This window comes from Hemitrygon akajei, chromosome 22, assembly GCF_048418815.1.
Source record: "Hemitrygon akajei chromosome 22, sHemAka1.3, whole genome shotgun sequence".
Classification (NCBI taxonomy): domain Eukaryota; kingdom Metazoa; phylum Chordata; class Chondrichthyes; order Myliobatiformes; family Dasyatidae; genus Hemitrygon; species Hemitrygon akajei.
This window is the reverse complement of record NC_133145.1, coordinates 38,116,716-38,140,441: the sequence shown is the minus strand read 5'-3', so window position 1 is coordinate 38,140,441 and position 23,726 is coordinate 38,116,716. Positions and strand designations below refer to the sequence as shown.

The 23,726-nt window shown below is 38.0% G+C and overlaps 1 protein-coding gene and 1 long non-coding RNA gene across 4 annotated transcripts in view; one reads left to right on the top strand and one right to left on the bottom strand.

The window, feature by feature from the left end:
- The window catches only part of LOC140714638 (netrin-1), a 182,056-nt gene that overhangs the window by 64,107 nt on the left and 94,223 nt on the right, over positions 1-23,726 (bottom strand). The window lies entirely within an intron of this gene.
- LOC140714640 (uncharacterized) overlaps positions 20,239-23,726 on the top strand; it is a 167,375-nt gene continuing 163,887 nt past the window's right edge. The window contains exon 1 of the long non-coding RNA XR_012095962.1: positions 20,239-20,470. This is a non-coding gene — a long non-coding RNA (uncharacterized lncRNA). The remainder of the gene's footprint in view (positions 20,471-23,726) is intronic.

Below are 23,726 nucleotides of genomic sequence, written 5' to 3'. Positions count from 1 at the left end.
GTGTGCCATATATTGTATTGGGCAAGCTTAAGGGTAGGCTGAAAGGCAAATAGAGTCATAGAGAAGTACAGCGCAGAAACAGGTCCTTCAACCCATCTAGTCCAAGCTAAAACCACTTAATTTGCCTCCTCCCATCAACCTGCACTGGGACCATAGCCATCCATATTCCTACCATCCATGTGCCTATCCAAGCTTCTCTTAAATTATGAAATCAAGCTCATATGCACCAATTGTGCTGGCAGCCCATTGCACACTCTCACAATCCTCTGAGTGAAGTTTCCCCTGATGTTCTCCTTGAACTTCTTACCTTTCAACCTTAACACATAACCTCAGGTTGTAGTCCCACCCAATGTCAGAGGAAAAAGCCTGCTTCCATTTACCCTATCTAATACCCCTTCATAACTTTGGGTATCTTTCTCAGTCTTCTATGTTCTAAAGAATACAGTCCTAACCTTTCCAATCTTTCCTTATAACTCAGGTCCTCCAGACATTGTAAATTTTCTCTGTACTCACTCTTTCAACCTTGTTTACGTCTTTTCTGTATGTACGTGATCAAAAATGCAAAGTACTCCAAATTATGCCTCACCAACATCTAATACAACTTCAAAATAATATCACATCTCCTGCACTCCTGTATTATTTTATGAAGGCCAATGTGCCAAAAGCTTTCTTTATGACCCTATATACCTGTGACGCCACTTTCAACAAATTATGGACCTGTATTCCCAAATCCCTGTGTTCTAACACACACTTCAGTGCCCTACCGTTCACTGTGTAAGACCTACCCTGGTTGGTCCTACCAAAGTGCAAAACCTTGCACCTGTCCGTATTGAATTCCATCTGCCATTTTTCTGCCTATTTTTCTAGCTGATGCAAGCCATGATAGCCTTCCTCACTGTCCACTATGATAAATTAATGGACATAGAAAGCAAAAATTAAAAATAGATGCAAAAATATTTCTGCTGACTTGCTAATTGTACTGCTTTTCTCCATTCACTAGCATTCAGCCCCCATATGGCAATGATTATAACTGAAGTTGTCTTGACAGAAGATATACAGTACCCCTAAACATTGCCATCTCTTGAAAAGCACTCAGATGATACTTCTATCATCTGTTAGAAATGAGATTATAAAACTTGGACAGGACAGAGATTATTAATTCCATATCCATGGCTTATTTCCCCATTCTTTTATACTATTACAACAGAAAGAGTAAATTTCCAGATAAACTGATAGTTTTCTGTCGTACATCATGGGAAAGCAGATAGAGCTATGCTCAGCAGCTGTCCTGCTTTGTCAGCTTTCTTCATATGATGCTGATCTATCATCTCATTGTAGAATTTCTGGAATTATTCAAGCCGTATTGAAAAGATTACCAACACCTTTATATGCGAAAACAAGCACCCTATTTGTTTTCATGTAATTTTAAAGCACAGAAAATGAATTTTAAATATTTATTTGTTTCTTTCAGATACTTTGCATATGATTGAAATGAATAACTTTTTGGAGTAGATTATTCAGCAAAATAAGTACAATAGTTCCATCATTGGTTGCCCACTCATATAGTCAATCAATTTGATGATACTTGTTCCTTTAAGGCCCTGTGGGGCGTGAACCAATCTAGCTCACAAAGCATTTAGAAATCAAGAATAATGGTTTGTGGACAAACCCGTTGCTATTTGTGCCTGTTAGCTTCTAAAGACAAAATAAATATGACATCCAAACAAGAGCCATTTCCTCAGACAATGTCGAAAGTAATTTAAGTCAGCTTAGAATAACAAAGGCAACTCAGGAGTCAAAACAAAGAATGGAATCTGGGGAAACTTTATGTCATTGAAAATATAAGAAAAACTATTTCAGTCACGGTATTACAAATCTGGACTGGTTTCTGGTACTTGCATTGGCATTTCCTCGTTAAAATTCATAATTTGTGTTGGTTTTCTTGGCAAGGATCGGGGAGAAATAGAAGCCCAGAATGAAGATTTAGAGAAAGTCATTTTATTTATCCTGGTAAGCCCAAAAAGTTGGTTCCTTTCACAGACCCCAGAGAAAGTTGATTGAAACAATTAAAAAGATGAAAGGAATAAACTGTGCACATGAGAAAAGATTACATGCAGGATATGAGATAGGAGGAGTAAGAGCACATATTGCACCAAATTGGATAAATTGTATCACCGTAGAACTAGTTTAGGCATAATTTCTGAAATTGTATTTATTATCTTTGCAATCAACTTTCAGTTGTATTCAGTGGGTGTAAGTTCACTGCCAACAGCTGAAAGGGAGCAGAAAAGTTATACCATATGATCATTGATATTTCCTAGAATGTGTATGAATTAAAAAGGAATTGCTCCAAAATTTTCAATCCCAGGAGAGATGCAAGGTTTTTATCAACTAAACCTCATACCTTTACCTTTGTCAGATTACATGATGGACAAAGTTAGTTCAGTTATTGACACATGTAATGTATAAGACACGGTTGGTCAATTTACACCCAGTGGCTACATTGTTGGACACCTCCTGTAATTAATAAAGTTGTCACTGAGTGTATGTTTGTGGTCTTTACTAGCTGTAGCCATCCACTTCAAAGCCTGACGTACTGTCCATTCAGAGATGCTCTTCTGCACACCACTTGTATCAAATGCTTATATGCATTGCTGTCGCCTTCCTGTCAGCTTGAACCAGCCTGACCATTCTCATTAACAAGGCATTTTTGCCCACAGAACTGCCGCTCACTGGATGTTTTTGTTTTGTTTTCTGCACCATTCTCTGCAAACTCTGGAGAATGTTGTGATCCCAGGGCATCAGCAATCTATGGCCAAATTCACTTAGATCACATTTCTTCCCCATTCTGATGTCTGGTCTACACAACCATTGAACCTCTTGACAATGTCTGCATGCTTTTATGCATTGAGTTGCTGCCACATATTTGGCTGGCTAGATATTTGTATTAACATGCACATGTGCGGGTATACTTAATAAAGTGGGCACTGGGTGTGTATTTTTCTGTCCATCACTTTAACAGTATTTTAAATAATTTCTGTTGTACACTGTGGGTAACATACCTTATGAATTACATATCTGACAGACACTATTCATAGACATAACTTCCTTTTTGCAATGTAATACTTCCATGAACCAACGGGGTAAGGATATTGAATCAATGTATTTGAGGCTCGAAAAGATGTGATCGTTGTCACCATTCTTTAATCCAAAAGTCCACCATTCCTTACTTTGCTATTTTAAAGTTCTGGTCTTGTGTAATCTTTATAAGTAAGACCAACTTTATATGCATTGGGCTCAAATCTTGTGCTATCTAAATTCTGGTATGATAATAGAATTTGTGAATGTTTAAAAAAATTAAAAGTTTCAAGTTTTTTAAATATCTGCAAGTCTTATTTTGTTCTCTGCAATATTTCTGTAAATGAGCAGAGACAATGTATAAATACAAAGATCTATAAAATTAGATTTTGCTGAAAGTCAAGAAAGAAAGTAAAGTTGCATAAATAAACAGGAATGTTTGTCTAAATATAGAGAAAATTGTGATAGGCAAGCATATAACAAATACCATGTTAGGTGGAGGAGAGGGTATGGTGACAAGAAAGAGGAAGGGAATAGTTTGAAAGTTGTGTACTTTTTCACAATAATTTAGAAAACTTTACTGTGGCTAGAAAGCTAAGAATAAACTCCAAAAGCATTCATGCCTATCTGCATTCCTCTACATTATCTTCATAACACTTTGTATAAACTGCCTGCATGAAATTGGTTTTGCAGATGTTATACAGAGCAGGGAGGTGTATACTTTTAAAGCTATAGTGCAATTTCAGTGGTCATAGTGTTCAATCATTTCTGCCTATGCTAAATGACAGCAGTAGCATTCTTTAGAGTATCTTCTATCTTTACATTCAGATGAGGCATTGTTCAAAAGAATACACTGTCAACTTATCCCAAAGGTATTTCAAATGGACATAAACTTGATGAAGTTAACAATAAATATATTAACCTTCCTTGGATATTTTTATGCGGCCTAGCTTTACATGAAAGAAGCATACCTTTATAAACAAAACAATATGCCTAATCTTGGCAACAGCCTTTTGCTCAATTATTATAATTAAAACCAAGATTTACAGAACATGAAAGAAATCATTAAGAAAAGAATCCTCCACCACATCAACAATCTGAAGCTTTTCCAATAATTCAAACAGCTTGTTAATTTTTTTTTAAACACAGACCATAAAAATAAGAGTATTAAAAAAAGATGGAATCTGTTTTTTTCAGAGCACAAAGTAAAAACTATGTCGAGCTATGAGTAATGCTCGTGTCTCTTATTCTTTTGCCTGAAGCTCTTTCTCTGTTATCAGTGGACACTGCTGGTGATTTGTATCATTAAAAACAACAAGGTTCCTTAGACTTTCAATAGAAAATGACCATGGTATCTGATTGGAATAGTATTTATCAGATTGCTATAATGGTCATAACACATCATGAAGCAATGGTAATTATTCCGACAGATGGTTTTACTTAATTGAAAATTGTATGCACATTGGGTTTAATCCTGGGACCCAACCTACACTGTGCCTTTTTAAAACAACTAGCATTGTTTTATTGTATAATCAGAAAATCATTCAAAGACTAATATCTCCATGTATAATTAAAACAATATTGTGTATTGCCCCATTATTTAGCTTGACATTATGAAGTGAATTTTTCAATGTGGTGCTTTTTTGTTAACTTAATTTTAATCTATTCTGACTGAATCTACTGGTTTTCATTTTATCTTTGGCTTTGACATGATATGACAGCTGGAAAAGTCCTGGTGCATGCAATATGCAAGCGATTACTCTGATGAGATGTTGAATGTACCAATCTGGTGAAGGGGAAGGTGGTGGGTGGGTCCAAGGTGGAAGGAATATGGCTGCAGCAAAGGCATGTAATAATATTTTTTGGGAAGTGGGGGTGGGGTCACCTAAATGTGCAGAATACAGATTCCAATCCACAGAACAAGCCTGCAGAAATTCATATTCACTTATCACCTTCTAGCTTGTACTCCTTCCCCTCCCCACGCCTTCTTATGCCGGCTCCTTCCCCCTTCCTTTCCAGTTCCGGTCATGGCCGTCGGCCCAAAACGTCGACTGTTTATTCATTTCAATAGATGCTGTCAGACCTGCTGAGCTCCTCCAGCATTTTCTGAGTGTCGCTCTAGATTTCCAGCATCTGTAGAATCTCATGTGTTTTAGAGTTCAGGTTGGTTATAAGGTACAAACAGAAAATATTTTTGCTTTATTTCTAATGTTGCTTAAATATAGCTAATAATTAAGAATACAAAGTAATCATGTTACCTTCATGAACCAACAGTGCTTATTAGCCATCCCATTTACGTAGACTATAATTATCATATGGAACCTTTGATTTGGGGTCTACTTTCTCATCAAGCTGAAGAGCTCCATTAGAAATACAAAAGTTTTTCCCCTAACTTCTCAGATGATTCCTTTTTTGATCTCACATGATTCTTGAATGAATTATTTTGGATGAAATGTTTTTAATCACCTGGTACTTCATCCAAGTAATTTTGTTTCTGATCACCAAACCTATCTCTTCATTTCAATGTTCTAGTCTTGGGTGGGTGTAATACTTGATCCTTCCTATAGTTGAGCTTTTCATAGAATTAGTTAGAACTCAATTGTCAAATGTTTGAACAAGGGTTTAATGCATGGCTTATTCCTTTTCTAAACAAATGTTTCTTTCTGCACATTTTGTTGAGGTGGTTCTGATCAACGATTTTCCACTATGGGAACCATCAGTAGGTCTCAGTTTTAAGCATGGTGATAAATCAAGGTCTTCATTAAAGAAAAGCTTTGAACAAGGCTCTAAAGTGTTTGCATCTTCCCCAAAAACACAGCAAAATTCTCAGCAACAAAGGATTTTTATGGACAAAAACAAATAGGTGGTACCAATTGTGATTTACGATCCCCGTCATTTTAAGCAACTGCACTTTGCAAGCCAGTTAGATGCTAAATGAAGAAAACTAATATGGTATTGATTTGGAACATCAGCTTTCTCATTTGAATACAATTTGCTTTGAATTTATAGTTTGTTTGGAGTGAATATGCAGTATTCTTAGCAATACAAAGTTATTGCCATCTAGAAACAATAGCTTCCTACAAATAAAATAAACCGTGATGTAAAAAGTTACTATCAGGACAGTTAAGAAACCAGCAAATCGCACTTTATACATGAAAATCAACCCAGCACTTATATTGAACTGGTCGCCAAAATCATGATGTGGGCCATGTTTATATTGGATCACAAAGAACATTGGAAACTATTCCACACAACTCAAATAATTTTGAAATACTCTTACATGTAATCATTTGCATCTCTGGTGTGGTTTGGTCCAAACTGACCTTTTTGGAAAGTGATTTTACACTTTGTCTTTATGACATGTGGGATCTATAAAAAAAAAAGAACCCTGTTCATCAATTTCAATTGAATAATAATTTTGCAGAAATAGACTGCTTGTCTCTAATTGACAGCAACGGGGTGAAGGCTATCTGGATGCATTCATCAGAATGTCGTTCCACAGAAAACAACACGGACTGTCTAAAGTAATCAAAATATTGGAACTACCTGTAATAATTTCTGATTCTTCAAGTTACATTTTCAAGTTTTGTTCAATTAATTCTATCATGAATATACTGATATGTTTAATTATACAGAAAATAAGTAAACAGAGCAAGTTCACTGCAAACAAATTGTTGGATTTCATTATGCCAGGAGCATGTGGATCTGGTTTATTGTTTTGCAAATCATCATTCCCAATTCATTTGATTGGCTCATACACAAGCTATGTACATAACAGACTAAAACATAAAAGAGAAATATCTTGGTCAAATATTTGTACAGATTGAAATTGTTAAGGGAAGTCAATGTTGAATGAAGTGTTCAACATCGACTAGGAACATATCAGAGGCACAAAAAAAATTAACATCTTGGGAAATTATTTTTATTCAGACATGGATATGGGCATGTTAGCAGAGCCAGCACATTGAGAATTTCCTTGAGAATGTATTATGGAGCTTTACAAAATGCAGGGGCTCTTTATCATTATTTGACTTAGACAGAAGTGTAAAATGGATTGTCTTGTGTATACAGGGAAACATGGTACCAGATAATGGTTGGCTTCTGATATTATCACTCTAAGAAATTCCTGCTACCTGACCAAGTGTATTCTAGGACAATGTGGAAAAGTAGAGAAGAAATTGCTTGCAGGGATATTAACTGGAATGCTGGAGAGTGGCTAATGTTGCCCATTTATTTAAGAAGGACTGCAAGGATAAATCTACAAAGCAGAGGTGGAATAATAACGAGAACAGGATTTACCTGCATTGGATTATTACTGATAGCCAGAATGGCCTTGTGAGTGGGAAACAGTTTCTCGTGAATTTGATTAAGTTTTTTTTTAAGACCAAGAGGAATGATGAGGGCAAGGAAGTAAATATTGTCTGTGTGTATTTTAGCAAGGCTTCTGACAAATCTCACATGGTGGGCTGGTCCAGAAGTTTATATCACATGAGATCCAGGATAAACTTGGTAATTATGTACAAAATTGGATTTGCAGTAATGAAAGTTGTTTTTCAGATTGCAGGGCGGTGAGCAGTAGTGTGCCTTGGAGGTTGGTACCGGGGTCTATAGTAGTCTGTCATCTATGTTGGGATGGAAAAATAGTTGAAATGGCTAGGCAGTTTGCAGATGATATCAAAACTGGTGATATAATGGACAGTGAAGAAGTTTATCTTAGATTACAACAGAACAAAGAGGGCCAAGTAATGGCAGATGGAATTTAACTCAGACGAGAGCAAGGTGAAGAGATTAACTAGGGCAGGATTTGCACGGTACTGGATACTGGACAGAGAGTACTATTGAACAGAGAGACCATGGAATCCAAGTATATAGTTTCCTGAAAATGGTGATGAAGGTAGAAAAGGTGAAGAAGGTGTGGCATTTTGGCTATCTTCGGTTAACACATTGAGTACAAGAGCTGGAATATGATGTTACAGATGTATGAGGTGTTTGCGAGATAACACTTGGAGTACTGAGTGCTTTTATGGTCCCTTAGCTACAGGCAACCATCATTGAGCTGAAAAGATTGCAAAATTGCTTTATAGGACACCACGGTAGCATAGCAGTTAGCGCAGCACTATTATAGCCCGGGGCATTCCGGAGTTTGGAGTTCAATTCTGGCACTGTCCTGTAAGGGGTCTCTGCACATCCTCCCTGTGGAATTCGGATGTTTTCCCCAGGTGGTCCAGTTTCTCCCACAATCCACAGGTGCACCAGGTAGGTTAACTGGTGATTGTAAATTGCCCCATGATTAGGTTAGGCTCAGTCAGGGTTGTAGGATTGCCGGGGTGACGAGGCTCAAAGGGCTGGAAGGGCCTAGTCCACACTGTATTGCTAAACAAAATAAACAAGGTTGCTACTGAGGCTGGAAGGCTTGTATTCTCTGAAGAGATTGGATAACTCGGGGCTCTTTTTTCCGAAGTGCAGGAGGCTGAGGGGGGGGTGGGGGATAGGAAAGATTTAAAGGGACATGGGCCAAATGCAGGCAAATGGGACTACTATGTAAGCAACTTGGTGAGCATGGATGAGCTGGGCTGAAGAGCGATATAACCCTATGACTATGTTGACGGATAGGCTTGTCCAACCTTTCACATAACAACACTAACTTCTAGTTTTAGTACCGTCCTTTAAATCATTGTAGGCACTGTTTTCTCTTTAGGGCTTCAGATCTGGGCTCAATCCAAAGTTTAGTAAAGATTTGCATAACCTGAACTTTTCATAAATGAAGTAAAGTTATTAGTTTGCCCTTGTTACTTACTGGGAGTGTTTTTTCCTTCCAAAATCAAAAGCACTTTAAAACTTGGAACAAACAGTCCTTTCTGCCACTCTGTTCACAGCTTTAGATCAGTGAATTTGCTCTGTAGTTTTGACCATTTCCATTAACTTACTATGTGATACTATGTACAATTTCTTTTGGAAGCTTTGGTCTCCCCAATATAAGTTTCAGGAATCTTTGGATTCTGTCACAGTCATGCACAGACATCTGAAGTTGCCAAATGATGTTGGTTAAAACCCAAGTTGTCTCTTAACACCTCTCTAACTACTTGCCTGCTAAACTCATTCTAGTTTAGATCTGCCATAGTTTCAGTGACTGTTTGTATGGGGAGGAGCAACTAAGGGAGAAAGTTAAACTTTAGATCATCTTCCTTTTTAAAAAAATTGATTTTAAGATCTTTAAGTTCTTTTAACTTTACTGTTAAAGTATTTTAATGGTCTTTTAACATAAATGTAGGCCTGGGTACTTTGTACATGCCACCCCTGGACAACGTCAAGCAGGCACTGGAGGAGTTGAGCATCATGATCAGCAGACATGGAACAACACACCCTGATGTCTTCCCTCTCATCGTCTGGGATTTCATCCAGGCCAGCTTGAAGAAATCTCTAACCAACTACCATCAACATATCACTCGTGGAACCAGAGGGGCCAACACACTTGACCACTGTTACACCACAATCAAGAACATTTACTGTGCTATTTCACGCCCCCACTTTGGAAAATTCAATCACCTGGCTGCATTTCTACAAACGTAATCCCAGTGTACAGGCAGAGACTAAAGGCCACTGCTTCAGTGGTGAGGACCAATAAGTTCAAGGGAGATAGAGGAGCACTTACAGGATAGGTTTGAGTTAGCGGACTGGACCATATTCAGGGATTTATCTCTGAATCTAAATGAATATGCCATAATTGTCACAGATTTCATCAAGATCAGTGTGAATGAGTATACTGGACATACACAAACCAAAAGCTGTGGATCAACCAGGCATTTTGTAGTCTCCTGTGGGCTAGGTCTGTGACATTCAAAACTGGTGATCCAGAACTATAGAAGTCCAGGTGTGACCTACAGAAGGCTACCTTAAGAGTGAAAAATTCATTCTGATTGAAGCTAGAGATGGAATCAATGCACATCAGCTCTGGCAGGGTTAGTAAGCCATTACTTCCTACGAGGGAAAACCTAACATTATGAATGGCTGTGAAGCTTCACTCCAAGATAATCTCAACAATTTGAAAGGGAGAATAAACTACACCTGTGCAAATCCCTGCAGCATCAAATGACCTTGTGATCTCTGTCTCAGGGGCTGACATCAGAACATCTTTGAAGAGGGTGAACCCTTGCAAGACGTCAGTCCCTAATGGTGTACCTGGTAGGACACTGAACACCTGAGCCAACCAACAGGTGGGAGTGTTCAATGACATCTTCAATCTCTCACTGCTGCAGTCAGAGGTCCCCACCTGCTTCAAAAGGGTGACAATCATACCAGTGCCCAAGAAGAGCAGGGTGAGCTGACTCAATGACTATCACCCAGTGACACTCATATCTACTGTGACAAAATGCTTTGAGAAGTCGGTAATGGCCAGAGTCAATTCCTGCCTAAGCAAGGACCTGAACCCATTGCAATATGCTTGTTGCTGCAATAGGTCTACCGTAGATGTAATCTCACTAGCTCTTCACTCAGCCTTGGATTACCTTGACAATAGCAATACCAACAACAGGCTGCTATTTATCAGGCAGTGTTCAACACCATCATACCTATACTGTAGTTCTAATCAACAAGCTCCAAAACCTGGGCCTCTGTACCTCCCTCAACAACTGGACTGACTTCCTCATCAGGAGACCACAATCTGTGTGGGTTGGAAATAACATTTCTTCCTCGCTGACAATCAACACTGATACTCCTCAAGGATGTGTGCTTAGCCCACTGCTCTACTCTCTCAACATCCTTAGCTGTGTGGCCAGATACAGCTGAAATGCCATCTATAAATTTGCCAACGACACAACTACTGTTGGCAGAATTTCAGATGGTGACAAGAAGGTGTACAGGAATGAGATAAATCAATTGGTCGAGTGGTGTTACAACAACAATCTTCTACTCTACGTCAGTAAAACCAAAGAACTGATTGTGGATTTCAGGAAGGGGAAGTCAAGGGAACACACACCAGTCTTCATTAAGGGATCCAGCAGTAGAAAGTCTGAGCAGTTTAAAGTTTCTTGGTGACAACAGCTCTGAAGATCCTTCCTATGCCCAACATATTGATGCAATTACAAATAAGGCACGACAACTGCTATATTTCATTGGGAGCTTGAGAAGACTTGGTATGTCACCAAAGACTCTCTCAGATTTCTACAGATGTAGCATATAGAACATTCTAACTGGTTGGCATCACCATCTGGTATGGAGGATCCACTGCTCAGAATCTGAAAAAGCTGCAGAGTGTTGCAAAAAATCAGCCAGCTGCGTCATGGACACCAGCCTCCCTAGCATCGACGACATCTTCAAAAGGCAATGCCTCAAAAAGGCAGCATCTATCAATAAGGACCCTCATCACCAAGGACCTCTTTTCATTGCTACATTCAAGGAACCTGAAGACACACACTCAAAGTGTTTTAGGAACAGCTTCTTACCCTTCACCATCAAATTTTTGAATGGGTAATGAACGCATGTATACTACCTCACTATTTTTCTTTTTTGTTCTCTTTTTACACTACTTAATTAATTTATATATATATAAATTAATATTTTTATGTCTACTTAAAAATAAGCACACATATATTGCTAGGGTGCTTATGACTTTTACTGTAGTAATTTCATTTATTGTACTGTACTGCTGCTGTAAAAATAAACAAACTTCATGCCATTTGTGAGTGATGATGAACCTGAATTTGATATGGGTCTCCATTGTGGACTGAGAATGGGAAGGGGCCAGGGAAGGGGGCATCTTGGTTGAGACAGAGGGAAGGGAGAGGGGAGCATCAGAGAGACGTTCTGTAATGATCAATAAACTAATTGTCTGGAATAAAATGATCTAGTCTGGTGTCTCAGGGTTGGATGTGTCTGCATCTGTGCCACCCCCTGCCCCAGCACTCCTCTGCCACCTGCCTCAAACCTCTCCCATAGCATTCCACACTCACCATTTGGTTTTGCCAGATTTACAAACTTGCTCTCTGCTCCACATTGACAAATACAGTACAGTGCAAAAATCTAAGGCATCTTAGCTATATACAGTATATGTGCCTAAGACTTTTGCACAGTACTGTATGTTGATACATTAAATAAACATTAGTGAATCTGCAAATGCTGCTAATCCAGAGCTACACTCACAAAATACTGGAGGAACTCAGTAGGTCAGGGAGCGTTTATGGAGAGGAATAAACAGTTGATGTTTCGGGCTGAGACCCTCCATCAGCACTCTCCATAGAGGCTGTCTAACCTCTCAAGCATTCGGAGTTTGCTGATCCATTATGTTTATTAGGTAACATATACAGGCCCAGTTGATTTATATTTTTATCATTTATCAGGATTCCATGACAATTGTATGAGGCATCTGAATGTTCAGTGTCCCAGGATACGTTCCATCATCCTTCTTTGCTTTATGTCTGTATTGAGCTAACCACTATACTAACCATTGCACAAATCTGATAATTAGCTAATTAATTATCAGATTTGTGCAATAATTACTTTGCTATCATTCTCTACATTCATTAGAAATGCATGGCCACTACTTCCAGACCAAGGTGTTTAAATTTGACTGTTCATTTTAGCCTTTTCTTCCCTTTTGATTACATTACTTGAAATCCCATTTTCATATGTCAGGTCTGTCTCTGTGTCTTCCTGTTAAAACGGAATACAAATCTTTATTCAATATCTCCGCAATGCTGCAATTAATGTCTGCATTCTCTTTGTTCATCATGTGCTTTGTCCTATTCCTAACCTTCAATTTTCCTTCAGTCCTTTATTCATCACTGGCATTTTGTTGGCCTTTAGCTTGTTCTTGGTTTTTAGTGGAACATACTTTTCCTTGTTTTTATTAAGTGTTCCATAAACATCAGTGTTTGCCAATACTGTTGCACATTACATTTTTAAGTTTAAACTTTAGCCTCTCAGAATTGGTTTCTCTCTAATGTACCATGTTGTTTTTTTCCCATTATTATTCTGTTAACTAATATCATGGTCATGATTTATGGGTAACTAGATATCCTCCCACTTAAAAACATAGCTGAATAACTTCCATTGGGATCAGTGGAAAATAGTCAGTCACTAGAATAGAGGCTGTTATTCCCTCCACCCCATTTGCAAAGGAAATGTATCTCAGTACATGTGACATCAACAAACAAATTACCAATAATTTGTATCTGCAGCATTCATTCTGCTATCTTGTTTAAATAAGCAATTAGTTGTACCATTTATAAGAAGGGAAATCAAACATCGCTAAATCAAACATCGCTAAGAGGTGTTAGTTTAACATATAATGGAAAACTTATAATAGGAAAGAATCAAATGCCTAAATGCAAGAAGTATAACAGTGAATAACATGAACTTACAAAGGGAAAGTCTTGCTTGGCCAATGTTACTGCTATTTTAAAGAAGTAACAATGAGGGTAGACAACAGTAATCCAGTAGATGTAATTTACCTAGACTACAAAAACATTTTTATTCAAGTACCCAAAGAATATAAACAATATTAGCCGATCTTAAACAAGGCAGTAGATAGCAGATAGTGGAAGTAAGTGCAAGAAGGTGGGTGACGGTGTTCCAGGAGGATGCATGCAAGGGCAACTATTGGTCTCTCTTTACTCTTATGATGTAGAACGTAGATACAGATCTGTTGTTTTCTCTTAGAATTGAGAATCAGAAATAGAATTTCCAGATCTGAAGATGATATCAAGTTGCAGGGAGGGAGAAGGAGATTGGGGAAGAAATGGTCAATATTGGGGAGAGTTACAGCAATTTCCAAAAGGACATGGATAAACTTGCAATAATAAATTACAATTAATAAACATTGGGGAAGTATCTGGCAAATTGACTTTAATTAAGATAATTGCGAAGTAGTTGACTTTGGAGGGAATACAAGTCAAATTACAAATCCGGGTGAAACAGAGGAACACATACATTATTCTTAAAAGAATATCCCACAGATTAGCACAACCATAAAAATTAGCAAACCGAGTCCGTGGGGCAGGGTCTATACTGAAGTAACTGCAGCATCTGAAGCATAAAAATTGGTCTCTGCATCTCTTGGATAAGAAGAGGAAAATCATCGTGTCCGTGATTAGTGTTGCTGTGAGCAATGCATCCATGCTCTTCAATTGCATTGTGGTTTGGCCATGATAATCACATCAAATTCTCAGAATACTGGTTCTACCTCTGATTGTTCACATAATGAAATGGGCAGTTGAGGAAGTTTGAAACTGTATTTTCCATCTGTGTGGCATGGTAATATTGTGGCCACTGCAACCAAGGCTGATGCAGTATTATTCATTTGCAGATGATGATGACCACAAAAAAATCCATAATTAACTCTTGATTGGTTGTTCAGGATGCCACTCTGATTATAGGATTACAGGACTTCACATTCTGAAACTTTTTCTCATTTCAATCTGCACTAAGTTATGACAGCCACTTCTATACTATTACTTTCAGTGCAATGAGCAAAATGTTTTTGTCCAGTGGTCATAAAAATGGAGATATATATTTGCATTTTGTTCCTTAACCTTATATTTTGACATTAAAAAATTGATTTATAATAAATAACTCAAAGGACATTACATTTAAAACAGATGTTGAATAGCTTGAGCAGCAGCAAAGAATGAATTAAAGTAGAAATATTTCTAGGCAGCTTTTCCATTGTCTTTATAACATGTTATATTCTCTATAATTATATCACAATCTGAGCTAGCCAGGCAAATGGGCCCCTTAAAGGTCTGACACGTTTCAATATATTCTCCATATAGTCTATTCTCCTATTGCCTTCAGGCAGTGAACAGAATCAATAAGCAACTTCCAATTCCATAAAATATGCTGTCTATAATAAAGATCTGATTATCTTTGGTGGTAGGAACATTCAATTATGTTTGAAATGTAAGTTAGCGCTGAATTCACTGTTGCTGGTTAGTAAGTGCTGGTTCTAAGTTTTACAGACCTCAACAGATTGCTCTTCAAAGAAATGAAAATGTTACAATAAAATGTTCAGCATAAAGGATTAAGTGATGTTTTGTCGCATGCTGTGACAAGTCATTTCTCAAGCAATATGCCATGACCATTTTGCCTGCTCACAAAATACTCAATATCACATTTCTTTTCACCTTCCAAGATGAGTTTGTTGTTGCATTTCCATACAGAAACTATTTTGTTCACGGTTAACAGATAGTGTGTTGTATAAATGAGTTGTCTCTTTATGTGAGAACCAAACAGTCTGTCTGCACGTGCACCAAACATTTTCTTCTTGAAAATGTTTTCATTGCCAGTGAAGCTGAACAAACCTCCATGCTTGAGCTCAATTGTCATCTTTTAAGCAAATGCCTCAGGTGAAATAATTAAATTCTGGCACAGTTACTTAGAAGTTGTTTTGAACATTAATAAAGTTCAATCTGTGGCATTGATGCGGTTTTATTTTCAGATCTTTTTATGTTTAAAGGTTATTATTAGGGGTGAGCAAAAGGTAACCTACATTTTTCCCCTTTCCTTTGTCTAGTTTCACAGAACATAAAACATAGAAATCTACAGCACATTACAGGCCCTTCGGCCCATAATGCTGTGCCGACCATGTAATCTACTCTAGAAATAGTCCTCTATTTTTCTAAGCTCCATGTACCTATCTAAGAGTCTCTTAAAACATCGTATTATATCCATTTCTACCACCTTCACTGGCAGTGCATTCCATGGACCCACCACTCTGAGTGTGAAAAACTTACCTCTGACATCTCCCTTGTACTTATTTCCAAGCATCTTAAAACTATGCCCCCTTGTGTTAGCCATTTCAGCCCTGGGAAAAAGCCTCTGGCTATCCACACGATCAATGCTTCTCATCATCTTATATCACCTCTATCAGGTCACCTCTCATCAATGTCGCTCCAAGGAGGAAAGTTCACTCAACCTGTTCTCATAAGGCATACTCTCCAATCCAATTTCATGTGCTATGTACCTTCTCCAGATGAGGAAATAAACTGAACCCAAATCAGTGTACAGCCATCAATTACATTAATCACATCGACAGGGACCTAATCTAACTGATTTCTTCATTTGGGGAAACAACTAAACTTCATAGAGTATCTCATAAATTTGACACTTTTATACATCTTCAGGACTGCATATTGAAGTTACAGTTCTCTTTTACCAATTGCAAGCCAAAGCTAATTTCTTTTGAAAGACTATAAATCAATAATTGTGAGAAGAATATTTATCACTTTCTTCATGAACACAACCTTATGCCATTCTGTAGTTCAGAGTCAAATACTCAAGAGCATTGCTATGTGCACTAAAGTCCCATTAGTCAGTTCTAACTTCCCTCAGCAATAACACAGGAAGATACCGATTTGAAGGCAACACGAGTGAATCTGTAGATGCTGGAAATAAATAAAAACACAAAATGCTGGCAGAACTCAGCAGGCCAGACAGCATCTATGGGAGGAGGTAGTGATGATGTTTTGGGCTGAAACCCTTCATCAGGAGGGTGAAACCTGATGAAGGGTTTCGGCCCGAAACTTTGTCACTACCTCCTCCCATAGATGCTGTCTGGCCTGCTGAGTTCTGCCAGCATTTTGTGTTTTTAAGATACCGATTTGATTTATTTACAGATTCTAACTAGGGTTATCAATTAATGGTGGTCTTCCCTCTTCTTCTTCGGCTGTCCGTCAATTTCGATGTTGAATGAGGCCTGGGCAAGGTTGTATGGAAGATTGGCAGTTGCCCATGCTGCAAGTCTCCCCTCTCCATGCCACCGATGCTGTCCAAGGGAAGGGCACGAGGCCAATACTGCTTTGCACTGGTGTCGTCGCAGAGCAATGTGTAGTTAAGTGCCTTGCTCAAGGACACAGCACGCTGCCTCAGCTGAAGCTCAAACTGGCAACTTTCAGATCACTAGACCAACGCCTTAGCCACTTGGCCATGCGCCAACACAATGGTAGTCAATGTGCTTGATCAACTCAATTACAGTTCAATGTATCTCTTGCTGAGGACATTAAGTATTTACCCTAACAAAAAGAAATGCAGACATTGAAAACAACAAAATGATATGTTGTATACTAGCTCCAGCTTCAGATGCCTCCATTCCATCTTATCATGAATTCCATATCATCCCTCGAACCCTCACCCTTGGCTATCAGATCACGTGACTTGCCTCAGCATTCACTTTGCTATAAAACTATTTGTTACCAGTTTACCCGGGACCATGCCTTCTCCCACAGACTTCATGTTAATAAAAACAATAATGTTCTTTTATTGTGCCATCACTTTCTGACCTCCTATCCTCATTTCTACTTCACTGCATACCCTTGCCTCAGCTTCAATTTTTACCTTAGATGCATTCATCCTCAACTCTGTGCACTAAATGGGAGGGGGAGAAAGTGAACTTCCAAAATGTAAGATTTACAATGCTGCCTGTGAGCCAAATCTGGCCTGGCATGGTTTTTGAAGCCCTGTTTGTGATGTTGTTCAAGACTCTCAGCCAGATCCAAGTCCCTCAACACCCTGTTTCTAATTTTTCTGTGTTCTCAGTGAACCATTGGAAAAGGCAAAGCAATTGGCATTGGACCATCTAATTTAAAGCCAAAGTGCTCACTAATTGAGAATTAAAGGCAAGGTTATTTCCATTGTTAAAGAGCGTAATCAAAATTGTGATGAATGTATTTCTTTTTAAATGGCTTGACAGAACTATATTTTACAATTTGACTGGTGCTTCTCTACATTGGTAAGACCCGTTGTACATTGGCAGACCATTTTGTTGAGCTGCTCTGTCTCATCCATCAAAAGCGGAGCTTCCCGTTTAATTCGGATTCCCACTCCTGTTCTGTCATGTCAGTCCATGGACTCCTCCTAAGTCACGATGAAGTCACCCTCTGGGTGGAGAAGCAACACCTTATATTCAGTCTGGGTAGCCTCCAACCTGATGGCATAAATATTGATTTCTCCTTCTGGTAAAAAATATTCCCTCCCCTTATCCTCTTCTATACCTAACTCTGGCTTCTTAACTCTTCTCACCTGCCTTTCAACTCCCCCTGAGTTCCCTCCTCCTTCCCTTTGTCTGATGGTCCTCTCCTATCAGATTCCTTCCTCCACAGCCCTTTATCTTTCCTACCCACCTGGCTTCACCTATCACTTTCTATCTATCCTCCTTCCCCTCCCCTCACTTTTTTATTCTGGCAATATTCCTCTTTTCTTCCAGCCCCGAAAAAGGGTCTCAGCCCAAAACGTCAGCTGCTTATTCATTTCCATGGACGCTGCCTGATCCGCTAAGTTCCTCCAGCATTTTGTGTGTGTTGTTTTACAATTTGTCCTATTTAAGAAAGATTAATATCTAGGCCTGAAGATCCAATTGAAAGTTATACAAAGCATCAGTAGCCACAAGCAGCAGCAGTGTCACAATTGCCATTTTTGCACAGTGAGAGCCTACAAACATCAATGAGATGAAACACCAGTCTGTTATGTGCCTGCGGTTAAATTTGCCGGTGTAGCATTCCTTCTGCATTGCAATGGTTAGATGCCCTTGGTCTGGGAAACCACAACACAGTAATTGTGGGACTAAGATACCCACCAACAGAAGCAAGTCAAGAAAGGTCTAAATATCCAAAGAGTGAAAGCTGAAATATCTGTGATAAATACTTAGAGAACAGAACATTAACAAAGACAACATTTTACGTTTATGATTATGTCATTCTGCTGTCGCTTGTGATTTGCTGAAAATGATGACATCTTGTTAATCAATTGTAAAGCTTGTTCATTAATCACCAACTATCTCTAAAACCCTACTCTACATACAACATTAATTTGATCATTTGTAAAATCATGAGCCTCAATAATACAATTCGACATCATTGAAGGCTGTAAGACGATTACCCAAAACTCTGGAGGGGTGCAATTAGATTATGATCCAGCTCTGCATTCATTTTAGCTGCATTTTCATGATGAGTCATAACATTGCTTATGAACCATTACCGAATGAATAAAGTCATTGGATATAATTTTCATTACTCATCTACTTTCGTCAAGTTTTAGAGATTTAGACTCTTTTGTCATGCTGAGTAAGTATTCTCTGGATTGCATGACAGTGTGATATGCACATCAGTTTTAAATTTTTATTTTGCTTTATTAAACATTATATTGAAGGTGGTGAAACTACACTCAGTGGCCACTATTAGGAACACTTGTACACTTGTTCGTTAATGCAAATATCTAATCACCCATTCATGCGGCAGCAGCTCAATGCGTTAAAGCATGCAGACATGGTCAAGAGGTTCAGTTGTTGTTCAGACCAAACACAAGAATGGGAAAGATATGTGATCTAAGTGACCTTGACCATGGAATTTTTGTTGGTGCCGGATGGGATGGTTTGTGTATCTCAGAAAATGCTGGTCTCCTGGGAAATTCATGAAGATCAGTCTCTAGAGTTTACAGAGAATGGTGTGAGAAACAAAAAAACACCCAGTGAGCGGCAATTCTGTGTTGAAAGCACCTTGTTAATGAGAGAGATCAGAGAAGAATGGCCAAACTGGTTCAAGCTGACAGGAAGGCAACAATAACTCAAATAAACACATGTTACAACAGTGGCATGCAGAAGAGCATCTCTGAACATACAACACTTCAAACCTTGAAGTGCTACAGCAACAGAAGACCACACCGGGTTCCACTCCTGTACCTAATAAAGTGGCCATCGACTGTAGTAAAACTCCAAAAGCTACAATTTTCCTTTCCCTTGATTTTAAGAACAACCACAGACTTAAGGTTCTAAACAGTTACCTATCCTTTATATGTTAGAATTACAATGTAAAGACTTTAAATTTTTTGGTATCATGATCACCTTTACAAAGGTACCATAAGAGGATGATTTGAGTAATCATGCAACTGTTACTAATGTTTCTGTCTAAACTTCTCCCCAGCTTGCCTTTGATTAAGACACTTCAAGCATTTAACATTCACAGCAGTAGAAATACTATTCAAAAAGGGAACCTCCATGCACATCCAGGGTACATACTTGAAGAAAATTGGCTTTGTTATTGAATATTTTATATAAAATTGCAAAATTACCAGGTTAGTAACTTCCAAAATAAGTATTGTCCACTTACAATATCACAGATTAATTGTATTCCACTTAATCTTAACTTATTTGATACTTGGATGGAATATGGTCTTTAAACTAAGAACACCACATGCTTACAGCACCATATTACAGGATTCCTCAATAGTGACACTTATAACTCAGCTGGTTTTGATATTTAAACTATAAACACAACACAGACTCAAAGGCTTAATTTTTTTTACTTTGGCAGGAATAAACACACAAACCACGGACATTCCATTCACTGCAGACTCTGTAGAAGGGTTTGATCCAGACACGAATGGGAATTACTTCTTAGGTTTTGAGGTATGTTAAAAATCTTAATAGCAAAAGCTTTTTTTTTTGCAAATGGTCTTCAGACTGTATTTTAATGTTATTTAGATTTTTTGATTTTACTGCGTGCATACCTTCCAGCAGGAGGGATTGGATAGTGATCAGCAGAGGGAACATTGATTTCTTTTCCCTTTACTCTAGCCTAAAGCACCGAGGTCAATTGCGGCCTTGAATAAGATCATTACAGAGATAGAATATGGGATCCTTTTGAACTACATAGCCTACCACCATATCTTGCATTTAGCAACTGAGGACCATTTTATCACATTAAGTAGTCTTGGAAAAAAAATGATCATGCCAGAGATTGCATAGCACTTCAATGTCTCAACTTTGAGGTAATTTATGGGAGGGAGTAGAAAAAAAATAAGCAAATTACCAGAACTTCATGCTTCATGAACTTATCATAGCAAAACCTACATTCAGGGCATTGTTGCTGGGTGTTCAGATATTTAGCTTGCATACAAGTTTCTCAATAAAGTGAGAATGGTCTTTTGGTGTCCTTTCCAGGACCTTGGCATGCTTCTAGGAATGTGGTGACCAGATTTTCACACAGTTTTCTAACTGAGTTCTAACCAGTTACATGGGCAGGTTTAGCATGAATGCCGTGATTCCAGATTTAATTATCAAATAAGCAAGTTACATACTCTTTCTTGATTGGCTAATGAACTTATCCTGTCAATGTCAACTATTTTTGTATGAAAAACCACAGATCTGTCTACTTTTGAACACGATGTTAAAAAGTACTTTTTAAGATAGGGGAATAGACCTTTCAATTGCAAACCATCCATTCCAAAGTGGGTGACCATAGTTACTTGGAGAAAGACTCTTTGAGTCTTGTAAACCTGAGTTCTCCTAAAGTTCTTTATATTTATGTGCATCTGTCACATAAATGGAAATTTCAAGATGAGTACAATAATAGGTGGAAGAGATTATGTAGAACACTTAGAATGACCAAATGAGTATGAAATTCTAGGCAAAAATAGGTCTAGATTCCAAATATTTGTTAAAAGCTATTTTATCATGTGCCCCTTGCAAACCCATTTACTATATTCTTCAAATCCATTTGTTACATTATCAAAGAACTCAAGTTTACAGTACTCTCTATGCCTTTCTACAAGTAACTATGGCCACTCACTTCAGAATGAATGGCTTGCAATTAAAAGATCTATTACCCTATTTTACAGACACATAACATTTACAGTCTTCTGTTCCCCTGACATCTGTCCCATAACCAAGGAAGACTAAAAGATTACGCTTAGAATTGTTTCTTCAGTACACTAATTGCTCTCAGCAACCCAAGGCATACCTTACCAGGAGATCATAACATTATCATTAAATGATGATGACCTATTTTTCTCTTGTCCAGTATATTGATTTTCTTTCTTCTCTGATTCAACAGTAAGTTCATCTTGTACGCTTGCGGAGACAGAGTACTCATGCAGTACGCCAGTTATAATTTTGTTTCCCCCTCCTTTTAATATTCTAAATGAGCTCCAATATTCTTTAAAAATGCCTTTTAAGAATAAATGATTGCTTCGTCTTATAGTTCCTTCTAATCTTTTCTCATGCTCTGTCTTTGCTTTCTTTAGACAATATTTAGATTTCCCCAAAACTGTTTGTATCCTGTCTGTGCTCTTGTCTTCCATACCAGGAATTTGTCATAAACTTCCTTTTTCTGTTTTACTGTGACCTCTACTTCCTTAGTCAGTCACAATCTCTAGCTTTGGATACCCCACCTGTCCTTCTTGGGGGCATATGCTTGGTTTGTATCATATTACTACCTTGAAGGCATGTCATTTCTCATTAATGTCACAGCAGACATACTAGTATAATGGTACAAATATGAAATGGTTGAAATTAAGATTAAGGCAATAGATCAAAAAAAAATTGGAAATATTTTAACTCATTTGTGACATCAGAGATTTTCCGTTGAATTACTTCGAGTTACCTTGCAACTCACCATTCTCCATTTCTGTTGGAACAGTACAATGTTTGTGGAAGTTTAGTCACACAGCTGCTTGCAGCAGGCAAGTTAAAAGTGAATTAAGGTAGCATTGGTCAACAGTGAACAGAATGGAAAGCGTATTACACTCTTCCAAATTACTGCAAGCAACATAGCAATAACGTTTTCATATATGCAAAGTTTGATTTAAGGACTAATTAAAGTACAGCTCAGCATTTTTTATTACAATTTCTTGGGTCATGATGCTAACCAAGACCCAATAATTGACCATGGGGTTGGTAGAAAGAAACCTGTGCACAACTCAGATGGCTGTAGCAGTTTTGGCCAAAATCTGGCAGCTGCTTGCAGTGTTCCCTCTAAGCTGCATGGGTGCACAGCTGTGCAGTAACTGAAATGCTCCTGCGCACATAGCCTTTGTTGCTATACAGCTGGAATTTTATTTTATATAATGTTAATATAACTTTGTCATAGTGTCTTGCCAATACCGTTTATTTGAGTGACAAATGAAAGATCTTGCACCTATAAGTTCTGACTTCTTTATAATTTGTCGTTTCTGAGAAAGTTAAGATGGGTTCCATTAAGAAGTTCACTGATATGTTGAACTACATGCATAGAAACAAAGACTTTGAAGAACTATCAATTCTTGTTGACATCCTTGGAACATTATCATAACACTGTTATGATACACGTCAGGGATTTCAATGTGTGGGTAGACTGGGAAAATTAGATTGGTGCTGGATCCCAAGAGGGGGAAATTGTAGAATACCTACAAGATGGCTTTTTAGAGCAGCTTGTAGGTCTGCCCACTAGGAGATCAGCTATTCTAGATTTGCTGTTGTGCGATGAACTAGAATTGATTAGAGAGCTTAAGGTGAAGGAACCCTTAGTGGTAAGTGATCATAATATAATAAAATTAACCATGAAATTTGAGAAGGAGAAGCTAAAGTCAGCTGTATCGATATTACAGTGGAGTAAAGGGAATTACAGAGGCATGAGAGGGGAACTGGCCAAAATTGATTAGAAGGGAACACTAACAGGGATGATGGCAGAGCTATTTGGAAAGCACAGGATAGATACATCCCAAAGAACAAGTATTCTAAAAGTAGGATGACAAGAGAAGTCAAAGCCAACAAAAAAGTCACAGAGACGACATTTAATAGAGGAAAAATTAGTGGGAAGTTAGAGGATTGGGGGGCTTTTAAAAACCAACAGAACACAACTAAAAAAGTCTTAAAGAAGGAAAAGATTTAATACAAAGGTAAGCTA